Source organism: Pelodiscus sinensis, chromosome 2, assembly GCF_052426305.1.
Source record: "Pelodiscus sinensis isolate ZL-2025 chromosome 2, ASM5242630v1, whole genome shotgun sequence".
Lineage (NCBI taxonomy): Eukaryota > Metazoa > Chordata > Testudines > Trionychidae > Pelodiscus > Pelodiscus sinensis.
Window position 1 is genome coordinate 35844745 of NC_143053.1, and position 16006 is coordinate 35860750.

Consider the following 16006-nt stretch of genomic DNA (forward strand, 5'->3'; position numbering starts at 1 on the left):
ATACATTAGATTCCAAGGCCAGAAGGGACCATTGTGACCACCAGTTAACCTGACTTCTTACCTAACACAGACTATAGAACTTCCCCAAAATAATTCCTACAGTGCATCTCTTTGAAAAATATCCACTCTTGATTAAAAAATTCTCAGTGATAGCGAATGCACCATTATCTTTATAAATTACTCCAAAGATTCATTACCCTCATTGGTAAAAATGTACACCTTATTTCCATTCTGGATTTGTCTAGGTATAGCTTTCAGCTGTTAGATCGTATTATACCTTTTGCTGCTTGATTATACAGCCCATTAATGTTTGTTCTCTATGTGAGTACATAAAGATGATAATTAAGTAACCAATTAACTTTTTCTTTAAGACTGGACTCTGAGTTTATCACTATAAATAAAGACTTCTTTAATCTAGGGATGTAATTGATTAACTGATAAGCAAAAGTTTATAAGTTAATGCTATAGACTACGCACATTTCCCCCTCTCCCACCTGTAAATTTTTTAGCAGTTTGGCTAGCAGCCTGTCTCAATCCTGGCTGTGATGCATCTGAGACCTACCACCGCTGCGGCTCTGCATTTAAAGTGTATTAGGAGATAGGCAGGCAGCCTGGCTCATGTCCAGCTCATGCTGGGTCCAGGAATTCTGAGCCCCCCCTCCCCTTCCCTGGATAGGGGCTACTGCCACCCCTGCATCAGAGGCAGCAGCTCAGAGAGACAGGGTGCTCCTCCGGAGTGGGGCCGGATTGTACTGGCAGCTGGCCCCACCCTCAGGGACTATAGAATAGTCTACTATTAAGAATTCATGAGGTTACTGGACTATTCAATTAACCAATATTTAACCAATAATATCTCTACTTTAATCATTCTTGTAGCTCCTCTCTGAATGCTTTCCAATTTTTCAACATCCTTCTTGAATTGTAGATATTAGAACTGATCGCAGTATTTCAGTAGCAATTGCACCAGTGTCCAATACAGAAAATAATCTCACTATTCTAACCCATTGGGGCTCTTGTACATTTCAAAGACTGAGGTGCCACAGGAAGTTCAGGGCCAGTGGGGGAGTTGAAGTGTGGCAAGATCAAAGGTGGAGACACCCTTATAGACTAATCAAATAGTTGACAGAAATCCCATTGACTATTCAATTAGTCTAGCAACCACTGTTCACGGCGGCACCTTAGTGGGGCTCCTGTACATTTCAAAAGTAGAATCGCAGGAGTGGTGTGAGCAGAGACTTCTTCAGTCCCCACTCACACGGTTTCCCGCTGTGCCTCTATCTCCCCTGTCCCCTGAAGAGACAGTGCTGGGGGGAACATGCTTTTAAGCTGGCTCCCCCCAACATTAGCTCCTGCTTCCCTCGCCTTGCTGCCTCTCTCTGATGCTTATGCTTTTCAGATAGTTGACTAGTCGCTTACATCTCTAGTCAGTGGCCTCTGAACCAAAAAAGGTTCCCCACCCTTGGTTTAAAAAATGAGTTTTCAAAGTTGGGTTGTGGGCCCGCTCATGTAAGTCACTGGTGGGGCTGTGAAATGTTTTATTTAAGCATCCATAGGCACAGGGCCTTGCAGCTCCCATTGGCTGCAGGAAGCAATAGCTCGGCCCACACCACTTCTTGCAGCTCGCCTTAACTGAAAACAGTGAACTGCAGCTACTGGGAGCGTGAGGCTCAAGCATTTAGATAAACAAAGTATCTCGCAGCCCGCCAGCAGCTTACCTGGACGGGCCCGCAACCCAACTTTGAAAACCTCTGGCTTAAAAGAGTACTTAAAAATTAATAAACACTTCCCAGGTGTTAGTCAGGTCTCCTAGACAAGTTAGACACAATTGCATGATACACATAAATGTGCATTTTTAATATGAGCTCCTAAAATACTTTTTAACTTAATTCAATAAGCTTTTTCCAAGAAATTGCAGGATATTGCCATCTCTCTCACATATCATACACTAACTTGTTCTGTTAACATGAAATACTTTTGCAAAGTATTTCACTTCTATCTCTATACTTAGACACTATCATAAAAGCTCTGATGTGTAATATTGCAGCCTTTCCCAGCTTGCCTTCAAGGCAGAGTTCATCGGCAGTCTGATGTTCCCACTTCAATCCCTATTTAATTGTTCTTTTTCCTGTCTGGCGATGATCTAGACACATTAAAAATGAACGCAGACAGACATAAAAAATATTCTCTGAGGGATCATGGAAAGTCATTTCCCTCTTCTTAGGTATATATAGTATGCATGCAGTTTTGTAACTAGGTATTTTTGCACCTAGGGCAAAATATTAATTATGTACCCCTCTTCAATTAAAAAATGTCTCTAGTTTGCTAATTTTTATTTATCTTTACTTCAAGAAAAATCAACAAAAATTATTAATTAGTATAGTAATATAGCAATATATATATTAGGAACATATTTTATTTGGATAATTAAAAATTAATAAAAATGTGATTAACCAACAATATAAATAAAGGAACTTATAAAAATGACAAAATAGTTCTAATACTTATAAATTTACTTTACGCGCCTTTAACGTGGCAAACTCATTTATATAATTGAAATCTATTATTTGCGATATTGCATGCTCATTGGAAAGGATTGATAACCTCTGCTGCCCAATACTAGAAACTAAGTTTTTTTTTTTATAAACTTTAGCTCACTTTAGCTCACTTTAGCTCACTTTAGCTCACTTTAGCTCACTTTAGCTCACTGAAGCTTCATTCAGTGAGCTAACTTAGATAGGGCCACGATAAGGTGGGTGCATAATTGGCTGGATAACAGTAGTCAGAGAGTTGTTGTTAACGGTTCTAAATCCTGCTGGAAAGGGATAACAAGTGGAGTTCCTCAAGGGTCTGTTTTGGGACCCGTACTGTTCAATATCTTCATCAATGATGTAGATATTGGGATACAGAGTACGCTTATTAAGTTTGCGGATGATACCAAACTGGGTGGGGTTGCGACTTCTTTGGAGGATAGGGACATAATTCAAAATGACCGTAGCAAGTTAGAGAAATGGTCAGAGGTAAACAGGATGAGGTTTAATAAAGAGAAATGCAAAGTGCTCCACTTAGGAAGGAACAATCAGTTCCATACATACAAGATGGGAAGCGACTGTCTAGGAAGGAGCATGGCAGAAAGGGATCTAGGGGTCATAGTGGACCACAAGTTGAATATGAGTCAACAGTGTGATGCTGTTGCCAAAAAAGCAAATATGATTCTAGGTTGTATCAACAGGTGTGTTGTAAGCAAAACTCGTGAAGTCATTCTGCCGCTCTACTCTGCACTAGTTAGGCCTCAGCTGGAGTACTGTGTCCAGTTCTGGGCGCCACATTTCAAGAAAGATGTGGAGAAACTGGAAAGGGTACAGAGAAGAGCGACAAGAATGATTAAAGGTCTAGAGAACATGACCTATGAAGCCAGGCTTCATGAACTGGGCTTGTTTAGTTTGGAAAAAAGAAGATTAAGGGGGGACATGATAGCGGTTTTCAAATATCTAAAAGGGTGTCACAAGGAGGAAGGAGAAAATTTGTTCCTCTTGGTTTCTGAGGACAGGACAAGGAGTAATGGGCTTAAAGTGCAGCAGGGGAGGTTTAGATTGGACATTAGGAAAAAATTCCTAACTGTCAGGGTGGTCAAATATTGGAATAAATTGCCAAGGGAGGTGGTGGAATCTCCCTCTCTGGAGATATTTAAGAACAGGTTAGATAGACATCTGTCAGGGATGGTGTAGACGGAGCTTGGTCCTGCCTTGAGGGCGGGGGGCTGGACTCGATGACCTCTTGAGGTCCCTTCCAGTCCTATTATTCTATGATTCTATGATTCATTGCTAACTGTAGTTACAGGCAAAGTGAGGAATATTCTAAGAGCAAATTATAAATTTGGTTATGACTCTACAAGTGAATAGTCATATAATTGTAGTATATTAAGAGGTGAGGCTGATGATAGATTATTTGAAACTGAGGCTGTGATAGGTTTGAAATATTTAATTTCAATACAGAATTTGTTACTATTGAAATTATCACATTTCATGGCCAAATGAATAGCGTGTTTTTTCAATTCAGAAACCTCCTTTTCTTGGATAACCAATACAGTTAAAAATGAAAAAAATCAGTGATTTCATTTAATGCACTATATCTCCAACTAGCTGGAGTTACCCGGAGTTGCTCGGGAAACTGGAGGAACAAAATGTAGAAAAACAGTAGTCCATTATCTTTTTTTGAATGGTAGAAAAGTTGCACTGATTTCCATAGGGATTAAGATTCATCCCCGCAGGTGGGGGGGGGGTGCGACCCTCAGTGGACGGGAGGTTACATGTGGGAGGGACGCTTCAGCTCACACCTGGGGCTGCAGGTGCCATGGGGGGCAGGGCGGGTGCCTGAGCCGTTGTGCGCATGAGGCCAGCACGGGGGAAGGGGGGCGTCGCTTATGTAACCTCGTGGGCGGGAGGGGGCAAGTCCCAGATGGTGCTGGGGGCCGCAGGCAGTGGGCACGGGACCTAGGGTTGGTTACTTTTTGATTTTTACAGCTTGAGCTCAGGCCCGATTGGGTCCAAAAGTACCTTAAAACCTTCTCCTGGATGAAAGGTTATCTCCTGCAAAGTTTGGTTGCGGTAGCTCTTATAGTGTCAAGTTATTAGCACACAAACTTACAAACATTCTCCTTTATATATGAGATTTAAGTGGATAATCAGGGCATCAAATACTTGGTTTATCTCCATTATGTAGGCTTGATTTGAGGTCAAATTAATATTTTTATCATCTGACTCGTCGGGATCTAATCTTTTAACTCATCTTTTTGTTGGTAACTCAGGTAAAATTTGTAATTGTCTAGTTTCAGGTGCTTCTGTTTCTAATATATCTTTAATGATACAATTTCTGATTTCTTGAATTGTGTTTTTTAAACCAGCAATTAATGTAACAGCTTGACAAAAGGTCATATCTTTTTTTGAAGAGCTAAATTAATAAATTATATGTTCTGGAGAATATTATTGCAAATACATAAATTACAAATACATTTATAATCTATGTTTGACAAAACCTTCATCTGCAGAAATTGTTTTGGGGTCTTAAGAGTTTTTGGAAACTTTTAGCAGAGCACATTTTATTTTTGGTAGCTGATCATGCATAGATTTTATAGCCATAGATTTTGATGACCACAGAGTATCACAATGTTGTTTTCAAGTAATATCTACAGAATTCATTACAATCTCCCATCTAGCAGCAGAACTTGAAAAAATACAAAAAATCTTTGGATTGTGCCAAAAAATGTAATCATGTCTACAGATACTTGGGCAGCGAGACAACAAGCCTCGAGACAGGCTTGTGTAAACTGGAACTTAGGTTAGCATGCATGTGCTCTTTACTTTTGCAGTTATCATTTTTACTTACTGCGTCTTTGTGTTCCTGATTATGATGCACCCAGGGTGAGCACTCTACTTCCCCACCCTTGTTACGGTACTGTATGCAGGCAGTGGGGGATAATTTTTTTTTATCCTATTAAAAATCTGGGCAAGACATTGCATCCTTTCAGTACAGTAGGGAAAAGTAACCTAATACTGATCAAATTAAAACCAGCCTAAACTTTTGCCCCAAACTCAACCAACTCTATAATGAGGTTTAATAATATATAGAGCAATTGCTAAATTCTGTTTGTGTTACTCACCAAAAAAGAAATGCAAAACTATCTCTATCTTTGGCTGAGGAAAAATGTAAGGTAAAATCAGCAAAAGTCATTGGCTTTGTCTAAATTACAAGTGCTACAAGCAACACAGCTGAGGCACTGGAGCTATGCCAGAAGAGGGGTTTGCTGTAATTAATCCATCCCCTGGAGAGGTGGTAGCTAGGCTAATAGAAGAAATCCTCTGTTGATCTAGCTGTGACAGTGGGAGCTTGGTGAACTTAACTATGTTGCTCAGGGTGTGATATTTAGATGTAGGCTAGGACACTGTATTGCGTATTAAAGCAGTCTAGAGAAGTCTTTAAAGAGAAGTCCTTGCTTTATTCAAGACTCAAATGAACAATACACTGGATTTTGATCTCTTTGGTTCCTTATATAATCCTCTTCAGCATAGTATCTGAGCACTTAAATATAGAGGATCTTCTGGCATTTGCTAGGATAAGTAAATAAATTCCTGGAACTTCACTGCACAATGCAGTTAGTACTCGCATGTGTATTTTAAAATGAGCTCTAGTTAGGTCCTTATTCTGCACTGAGCTGTGGTTAGACAGTGGATCAGGGTATCACTTTGGAAGCCAAGTAAATGCTAAAAGAAATCGCAGGTGCCTTTAACGAGTTTGAAGATACTGGAGGTGAAATCCTGACCCCACTGAATTCACTAGAGGCCAGGATTTTACCCTAGGACAGTGTTTCCCAAATGGTGTTCCGCGGAACCCCGAGGTTCCACAAAGTGAAAATAAGAGTTCCACGAGAAAATTCCATTACAATAAATTTTTATGATTTAAAAAAAGAATATTTATGCATTTATGAATTTTAGCATTTGTTTATTATAATCCTTACTTATTTGTGGTCTACTTTTTCAGCTCCATATATGACTGTTAGGGGTTTTGCAAAATTCTTTAGAGTTTAAAAGGGTTCCATGGCCAATTTGTTTAGCAGGCTGGCCAGCAGTCTGGCTCAGTCCTGGCTTGAAATGAGTCCGGGACCTATCCTTGCTGTGGCTCTTTATCAGAGATAGCAGCATAGGTCCATGAGGGGAGCTGGTTATTAAACTGACTCCCCTCACGGACCAGCTCCCGCCTGACACCCTACACTGCTACCTCTGATACAGAGGCAGTAGTGTGAAGTGGCGCAAGGGGCTCCTCAGGAATAAGGCTGGAGCACACTGCCTGCTGGCCCCTCCCGCCAGGGACTATAGAATAGTCGACTAACCAATAAGAATTCTTGAAGTTACTCGACTATTCAGTTAACTGATATTTAATACCCCTAGAACAGTGGTCTCCAACCTTTTTACACCCAAGATCACTTTTTAAATGACAGACCAAGCCAAGATCTCCCTCCCCGCCTCTTCCTTGAAGCCTCGCCCCTTCCTTGAAGCCCCGCCCTCTCTATTCTCCTCCTCTCCATCACTTGCTCTCCCCAATACTTATACTGCTGCTTTTTTAAAAAAAATTCTTCTGTAGGAAGAGGTTTTTCCAACATTTAGCCTGTCTAGACTGGACCAAATGTCAGAAAAAAAACCCTTCTTTTGGAAGCCACCTTATTCCTTGTGGAAAGAGGAATATAGGGGTGACCAAAAGAGCCTGTTTGCTCTTCCGCTAGAAAAGTGGAAGAACAAACTCAACCCTGGATGCAGAAGAGTGTTTCTGGGATATCTCCAGAGTCCTGAAAAACTCCTGCAGTCTAGCTGGACCCTTGCTGTGTTGAGACAGGATGTGTAGTCTCTGGGGTGGGAATGAGGGATTTGGGTGTGGGAAGGGGTGAGAGGTGCAAGCTCTGGGAGGAAATCTGGATGCAGGAGGAGGTGGAGAAGGGGACACTGGCTCGGGGAGGGGGCTCCAGGCTGGGCAGTGTTGGGATACTAAGCAAGCCACAGGCTTGTGGATGTGAGGGGCTCAGGGCAGGGGGTTCCAGTGTTTGATAGGCTCAGATCTACGGTCTGGGGAAGGGGGAGTGCAGGAGTAGTTGTGGCAAGATGGGAGCTTGGCCCCAATTGGGGGTTTGTTGGCCAGGCTTCATTTTTAAATAGAATACTATGTTAAACACAAAAAGTTTCTGCATTGTCTTTATTTATGAGAATGGCAGGGGACCTGTCTTGAGTCAGGTGTCACTGACCCATAGGAAGTCATTTGGGAGCAGGGGACAGAGTACTGGGGAGGGGTGCTAGTGGGTTCTGGGGCAGAGAACAGGGTGCCAGTGGGGGCAGAGGAGAGGGGGCAGTGTGCCAGGACAGGTTCCTGCAGCAGGGGACAGGGTGGTGGAGGGGGACAAGTTTCTGCAGAGGGGAGCAGGGGGACAGGTTTCTGTAGTAGGAGACAGGGTGCCAGAGGGAACTGGTTTCTGCGGGGGAGGCTGGTTTCTGCAGCGGGGTGGGGGGAGGGAACAGGGGGCCAGGAGCGAGGGGAACAGGTTTGGGGCAGAGGAGAAGGAACAAGGTTGGGGGCAGGGAGTTCCCTACACCAGCCACGGAGGGAAGCCTCCGACTCGCGCTCCCTCTGGACTGACCGCAGGGCAGCCGGGCTGGAGCGAAGAGAAGCGGCTGTCCAGACAGCTGGCCATGGCACTCAGCCAGGGTGCACCAAGCTCCACGTGGGCAGGCGCAGAGAGGAAGCCGCTGATTAGCTGGAGCGCGGGGCAGCTTCTTTCAGCTGAAAGCCACAATCAGCTGGCTGGGGTGTTTCAGCCCTCCCGACCTCCCAGCTCCCACCATTCCTTGCAGGTACTCACCTGTGTTGTTGCTCGGTGAGTAGCTGCTCCTCAAATGAGGAAATCTAATGTAAATGTACTGCACAGGTGCGCAGTGCAGAGAGGGCTCAAGAGCTACTCTTAGAGCCCCTGACATCTACCGGTAGATCGCGATTTACTGGTTGGTGACCACGGCCCTAGAATATGCTGCATACGCATAGGGATGGCCCTTGGTTGGTAGCCAAAGCCAAAACTCAGACCCCACCACTTGGGGCCGGGGCCAAAGCCAAAACCTGACTCCCATCACCTGGGCCAAATCCCAATGGTTTCAGCCAGAGGCACTGGACTCATGCTTTCGATTCAGCTCCAGGTGGTAGGGCTTAGTTTACAGGCCCCCCTACCTAGAGTTGAAAGCTTTGAGCTTTAACTCCCTCCTCACCTAGGGCAGCAGAACTCAGGTGGGCTCAGGCTTCATTCCTCCTTCTTGGGGTTATGTCGTATTTTTTGTTGTCAGAAGGAGGTCACAGTGCAATGAAGTTTGAGAACCCCTGTTCTATATATTCTTACATTACAATTGCTTGCTGAATATCCTTGGCATTGTGGATAAAATTATAAATATTGCTGGGCTTATGTGCGGTCTTATAAAAGCTACGTTGGTAATCATGGTTACCTTTTTGGATTTTTCCATACCTTTTTCTGCTGCATTCACAGGACACTGTAGTCATTCACTAAATCTAGTAGTTTGTAATTGCTGGCAACCATGTCACACTCTTAGGATTTCTGGTGATGTCATAATGACCAGACTGATGATACCACCTAAGGCCAGAAAATGCCTATACACTATATGGACGGGGAGGTTGTTATGCACAAAAAGGGAAGCCTAAGGGATGTCTGTGCACTCTAAGGAACTTAACAGAATTCAAAAAAGAGCTAGATAGATTCATGGAGGTTAGGCCCATCAATGGCTATTAGGATGGGTAGGAATGGTGTCCCTAGCCTCTGTTGGTCTGGAAATGAGGGACAGGGAGGGATCATGTAAGGATTACCTGTTGTGTTCCCTTCCTCAGGGTCAACTGGTATTGGCCACTGTCGGCAGACAAGATACTGGGCTAGATGGATCTTGGGTCTGACCCAGTATGGCCATTCTTATGTTCTTATGAGGCTCAGGTTGAGGTACAATATCTCCTGGATCTTCTTTTGGAATGATCCAATTCTGACTAGCCCCAGCTCAGGTCTGTCTATAATTTACACAGCATATTGGACCTCAAGAAAAGCATAAATAGTCTCATGGGTGTACTGCATAGTCCTACCTTGATATGTATGGCGTTTTTCCCAGAAATAATAACAAATATTTTATTTCAGTGAAGTAATTCTGAGAATCAGGTAAAGACTATATGCTTGAGGGGAGAGTAAGGACCAAGCTCTTATTTACTCAGACTGGACCCTGAAAGATGGACCTTTCTGCTGCTCAGCTTTTCAAACTATAATACTTACAGTTTTCACATGCAATTACAGCTGCAGCAGTGTCATCTCCAAGCATGTCAACCCCTCCCTCAAAAAAAATCATGTGATGGAGTGACAGGATGTAAAAACCTCTCACTAGTCAGGAAGAGGTTAAGGAATAGTTATTGGCTAAGTATGTACCACCCCTTAGCCTTACCAAGCATACTCAAAATGGAAGCAAGGTTCAAAAGGCAGACAAGCAACTCAGTCTGGGCCTGATCAGCCAGGTTCTTATTTGCCTTCTACTTTTTTAGCCCTTTGAGTTCATGCTTTCAAGTTTTTCTCCACAACCAGGAAGGCTAGAAACATTTTCATGTAAAGAAAGAAGAGATTCTCAAGTAATCACTTCACTATAGTAACTACAGCTTTAAGTTAAAGATGAAACATCACAAGGCTCACAATAAAATGAAGTTGGCAACACTGCAATATACTATGCATATGGAGACTCCAAACACTATTGGAGACATCTTTTAAATAACAAAATGCCCACTAATTGGTCATTATTAATGGTATTTGACTCAACAGATATTCTGGCAGAAACTTTTTAAAGAGTTTAGGGTGTGATCCCACATAAATACATTGAAGTCTCAGTACATTTAAATTTGCCACCTTTTAATTCCTGTGAGTGTCCCCCTGTTCATGTGTTTTGGGATAAGGAAAACAAAAGTTCTCAATCTCCCTTCTCTATATCAGCATTTTATATCCTTGTATCATGTCCCCTCTATTTCTTTTTTAAGGTAACCATCAATGGAGATACCAGAGTTCAGAGCTACAGAGTATACAGGATGACTCACAGAAAATTGTGAAGATTAAAAGGTTTGCATCCAAAAATACAGAAGAAAGGCTGAAGAATCACACTGTAACCAGGAAAATGCACATTTACATGATTGGGGACTCCCTACTAAGAAAAACATGTAGGCCTTTCACCAGAGCTGATCTGAAAGACAGAAGGATATGCTGAGAGCTAAGATATGGGTTGTGGACCTGAGGTTGAAGAGGATCCCAATGGGAGCAGGGAAAAATTCACCAATTGTTCTTCATGTGGGAACTAATTATACAGCTAGATTCTTACTGGAATGTATCAAGGCAGATTGTCAGGCTGGGGAAAATGGGTAAGGAAATGGTGACTAATGGAAACCAGAATAAGGAGGTAGAAATGACCACATCCAAGGTGGAAGTAAAATTCAAATGACTTAAAGGAATAAAATGAGGGGGGAGGTTACAAATAACCTCCATTCAAAAATATTAAAGGAATTGGGACATGAAATTGCCCGTCCAATAGCAAGAATTTTTAATGAATCTGTAAACTTGTGGATTGTATCCTATGACTGGAGAATTGCTAATATTTTTCCTATTGTTAAAATGAGGGCAAATGATAGAAGTCATTTTTGTTAAGTTTTTTAACTTGTAAGCTGATCAAAGAGAGGCAGATGTAATCCTCGATGCCATTTTTTGTTCTATAGTCACATAGTGACATCCTTGAATGCAGAATATGTAGAAAAATGAGAAATACGGAATCTTTTGAAAAAGGGTTTGTTTGTTTTTTTAAAAGAACCGCATCTAGACAGCACTTTCACTTTCGAAACACCTTTTTTCGAAAGACCACTGTGATGCGATTATGCAAATGAAGCGTGGGATATTTAAATCCCCGCTTCATTTGCACTTTTGATTTGCCTAATTTACATCCCTCTTTCGACAGAGGGATGTCGTTTAGACATACCCTAGATGAGAGGAAAATTGGTCAGAATAGCTGTTGCAGAAGCTATTGCACCATAAGTGCTCTTCAGGGATAGGTCCTTCTGTGTACCCATGTGGACACTTTTTTTCCTAGAGTAAAAGTCATTTATTACAGAATAAGTACTGTATTCACAAAGCACACTAATTATCCAGGAATAAAGTGAATTCTATGCCAGAGGAAAGTGTTCAGATAGGGAACTGTTTTGAAATAGCTAGAGCAAAATAGTTTATTCTGCAATAGTTATTCTAGTGAATTTCCCCATGTAGATAAGAGTAAAAGGTCTCCACAGACTGCTTGATACCGGGCTGGCTGCAATTGAGTTTTTGAGTAAAAGCCAAAACATGTTCTTGCAAAGGTACTTTTCCAGGCTGATGGCATTAAGACAGAAGCAATTTGGCAAGCAGTAGTCGTAAACATAATTGCATTTGGCCAGAATCCTGTAGTCAGGAAACGTTACATAGATGTAGACTGCCACTTTTGCTGTTTTATCAATTTTTGCTCAAGGCAACAATCACAGCTATGAGCATATGGCAAATAAAAATAACTAAAGTGAAAGTATTCTAGATCCCGTGCCTTCTTGCTGCTTTTTTACCCAAGAATTATCCCTCTCAGAAGTCCATCTGACATCACAAAAGCTGTAACAGCCTGTACAGAGTAGAAAGACTGATACAGTCTTAGTTGTTGGAGAAGCAATTAATCATTCAACATTAAAAGATTTTAGGTGGAGTGGGAGTGAGGAGAGAAAACTGCTGAATATTCCATTCTTATAAACTTGCTGTAGCAAGTGGTTAAAGAAAGCTAATTCTGCAATCACAGCAGTAGAGTTAGCTCCCTGGTTTAACTGTGGCCAGAGGAGGTTTCAAATGACTTACGCAAACTAAGGTTTCAAATAGCACATGCCTGAAAGAACATTCTATTCTACTAAGCTAATTCCTAAAATATGATCCACAGCCAATGGTTGATTAGAGGGAGTCTCACACATCTACTGTACTTTATTCAGTGGGTTGACTTAATTGTTCACACAGAAATACATAAGATGGTTAATTAACTGCAGATTGCTTTAAACAGATTTTTCTTTAAAAAAGAAAACTGAGAAATCTTTAGACACTTTGTAAAGTTTATGGGTTCACTTTTTTGTTTCTGTTTTGCTTTCTGATGTTTCTTGTTCTCTTTTCCCCAGTTACAATAAGCAGTAGTAAATTTCAGTCCCCTGCACCAGAGACTGAAAGCTAACTGTCATTTATATGAGATACCCTGTGCAAGGGCCTCAGAGTGTGTTTGCCAAGAAGTGGCACTGGGGGGGATTCCATGCTGCCTCTCAGCAACTTCCACATCGCATGTGCTCAGCTTACAAGGAAAAGAGATTGGCCAAGGCTTCCAGAACTGAGTAGTGATCTTGAGTGCCTCTATTTTTGGGTGCCTAACTTGAAAAGAAGGCTGAAGTGTTTAATGTATATTTTGAGTCAAATCTTCACTAAAAAAAGTTAATGGTGAACACTTAATATTAACAACAAGGGGAAGAATAGAAGACAGAATGAGGAAAGTACAGGTTAAAGAATTTTCAATAATATTTAGCTGTATTCAAGTTGGCAGAACCTGATGCAATTCACCCTAAGGTACTTAAGGAACTAGCTGAAGGAATTTTTGAACCCTTAGGCTATGTCTACACTATAGCCTCTTGTGCAAAAACATATGCAAATGAGGCAAAGCAAGGAATATTGCTGTGCCTCATTTGCATAATTAATGAGGCTCTGTTTTTGCATAAGAGGCTTTTGTGCAAAAAGGAGCTGTCTACATGGCTCCTTTTGTCACAAAAACCCCTTCTTGCACAAGAGCCGTTCTTCCGCATTTTTTTCAGGAAGAATGGCTCTTGTGCAAGATGGGGTTTTTGCGCAAAAACCTCTTGTGCAAAACAGAGCCTCATTAATTATGCAAATGAGGCTCAGCAATATTCCATGCTTTGTCTCATTTGCATATTTCTTGTACAAAATGGGTGCCATGTAGTCATAGGCTTAGCGATTATCTTTGAGAACTTCTCAAGGATATATGTAGTTCTAAAGGACTGAAGAACGGCAAACATAGAGTTTACCTTTAAAAAGGGAAACTGAGGACTCGGGAAGTTATAGACCAGTCAGCCTAATTCAATACCTAGAAAAATACAGGAACGAATTATTAAGCAATCAGTATGTAAGCACCTACATGTTAATATGGTTTTAAAAAGCAACCTAGTTTCTTTCTTTGACAATTATGGCCTAGTGAACAGAGGGAAGCAGTAGATGTAATTTATTTGGATTTTTATTAAGGCTTTTGACACAGTCCCACCCACATGACAGTCTGATAAGTAAACTTGGAAAGTATGATATAAATGAAATTACCATAAAATGTGTGCATAAATGGTTGCAAAACCACATTCAGGGAGTAGATATCAATGGTTTGCTGTCAAACTTAGAGGATATATCTAGTGGATCCCTGCAGCAGTCTGTCCGGGACCTAGTATTCTTCAACATTTTCAATGATATCTTGAATAATGGAGTGGAGAGGATTCATATAAAATTTGCAGGGGACACCAAGCTGGAAGGGGTTACAAACACTTGGGCTATGTCTGCACTCGCGGCTTCTTGTGCAAGTACAGCCGTTCTTGCGCAAGAATCTGCAGTGTGTCCACATTGCCCACCCGCTCTTGCGCAAGGAAATTTACAGTACAGCATGGTAAGAGAGGGCTTCTTGCGCAAGAGCTACGCTCTTTTTTATCAGATATAAGCCCTCTTGCGCAAGAGGGCAGTGTGGATGCTTGGCAGGGTTTTCTTGCACAAGAAAGCCCTATGGCTAAAATGGCCATCAGAGCTTCCTTGCGCAAGAGAACATCCGCACTGCCATGGGAGCTCTTGTGCAAAAGCACAGCTCGCACATGGCAGTGTGGATGTTTTCTTGTGCAAGATTTCTTGCACAAGATCCCTTGCGCAAGATGTTCTTGCGCAAGAAGCCACCAGTGTAGACATAGCCTTGGAGGAAAGGATTAATGCAAAATTATCTTAAAAAATTGAGAATTGATTTGAAATCAACAAAATGAAATTCAATAAAGACAAGAGTAAAGTACCTGACTTAAGAAGGAACAATCAAATTTACAAATCCAAAGTAGTGAATAACTGCATGTTATAGTGGATCAGAAATTGAATCTGAGCTAACAATATGATTCAGTTATGAAAAAGGCTATTATTCTGGGGTGTATTAACATATTCAGGGCTCGCCAAGTGGTGACGAGCCTTGCTCGCCAGCCATGCAGTTTCGCGCTGTTCTGCGTTCTGCGCATGCGCAGATCGCTCTGCGCCGGCTCTTCTGGGTTGTAATCTACTCGCCACAGGTGAATAGATTACATTATTTGTCGAGCCCTGAACTTATGTGACATATTTAAGAGGGAGGTGATTGTCCACTACTAGCAATATGTTTAAAAGTGCTTTATGAATAAGGATGTGAGCAATTAGTTGACTATCCAATAAGCAAAAGCTTATTGAATAGTCAACTAGTCCCTCGACTAGTTGCTTCCTCCCTCCCCCGCCCCCTTACTGCCAGTAGGCTCTTAATACATTTAAAAGGCAGAGCCATAGCGGGATTAACTCCTGGGGCCAGGAGCCCTCTGTGGCTTCCCTGCTTATTGACTAGTTGACACAAAATCCATCAACTAGTCAATTAGTTATTTAACTTACATTTAACATCCCTATTTATAAATTAAACACAAAGTATATTAGGAATATGAAAACATTTATGCTACATGTTAAAGATGGAAGAATACAGTATTTTGTATTTGCAATAATAATTCTGAGAGATTAATTCAGTTTTTAGCACAAACTTCAAGTAGAAAGTATTCATACTTCACCTGTAGTAATACATAGCCCATATGAATTTTGATTAGGATCCATGGATTTGCATTAATAATAAGAACAGTGAGTTGAGAATGAAACTAATTTATCTCCTCTTTAAAAAGTGGACCAACTTATTCACTGCACAAAACTACTCATTAAAGGGATTACTTTTTAAAACACAAGTAAAAAGAACTTACAGATCTGAAAAAGTTCCAAAGAGTTATCTTCATTCTGGATTTCCTACAATCAATTCTTCTGCACCAGCAGTGAGCCTTGAGTCATAACTTTTGTCCTCATGTACATGTAAAATCATACGCCAGCCGAACCATGATTGTCCCATCGCGGACCAAAGATATGTTTTAATACAATATAGAACACCAAAATTACCCTCGAAGTGTTGGTTGCTGGCACTGACAAAATAATTATTATCAACTTCACCGCTTTGGAAAACAGTCAATGTTCAGGCTGGCTTAATGAACTGAGATATTTCAGTACTGACTTCAGCAATCTTCCAGTAAACTGACAGTTGGTTTGCAACAGATGAAGCTG

The 16006-nt window shown here is 41.4% G+C and overlaps 1 protein-coding gene across 1 annotated transcript in view; it reads right to left on the reverse strand.

Moving 5' to 3' along the window:
* The window catches only part of ATP6V1C1 (ATPase H+ transporting V1 subunit C1), a 106245-nt gene that overhangs the window by 80327 nt on the left and 9912 nt on the right, over positions 1–16006 (reverse strand). The gene's annotated exons all lie outside the window — the stretch shown is intronic.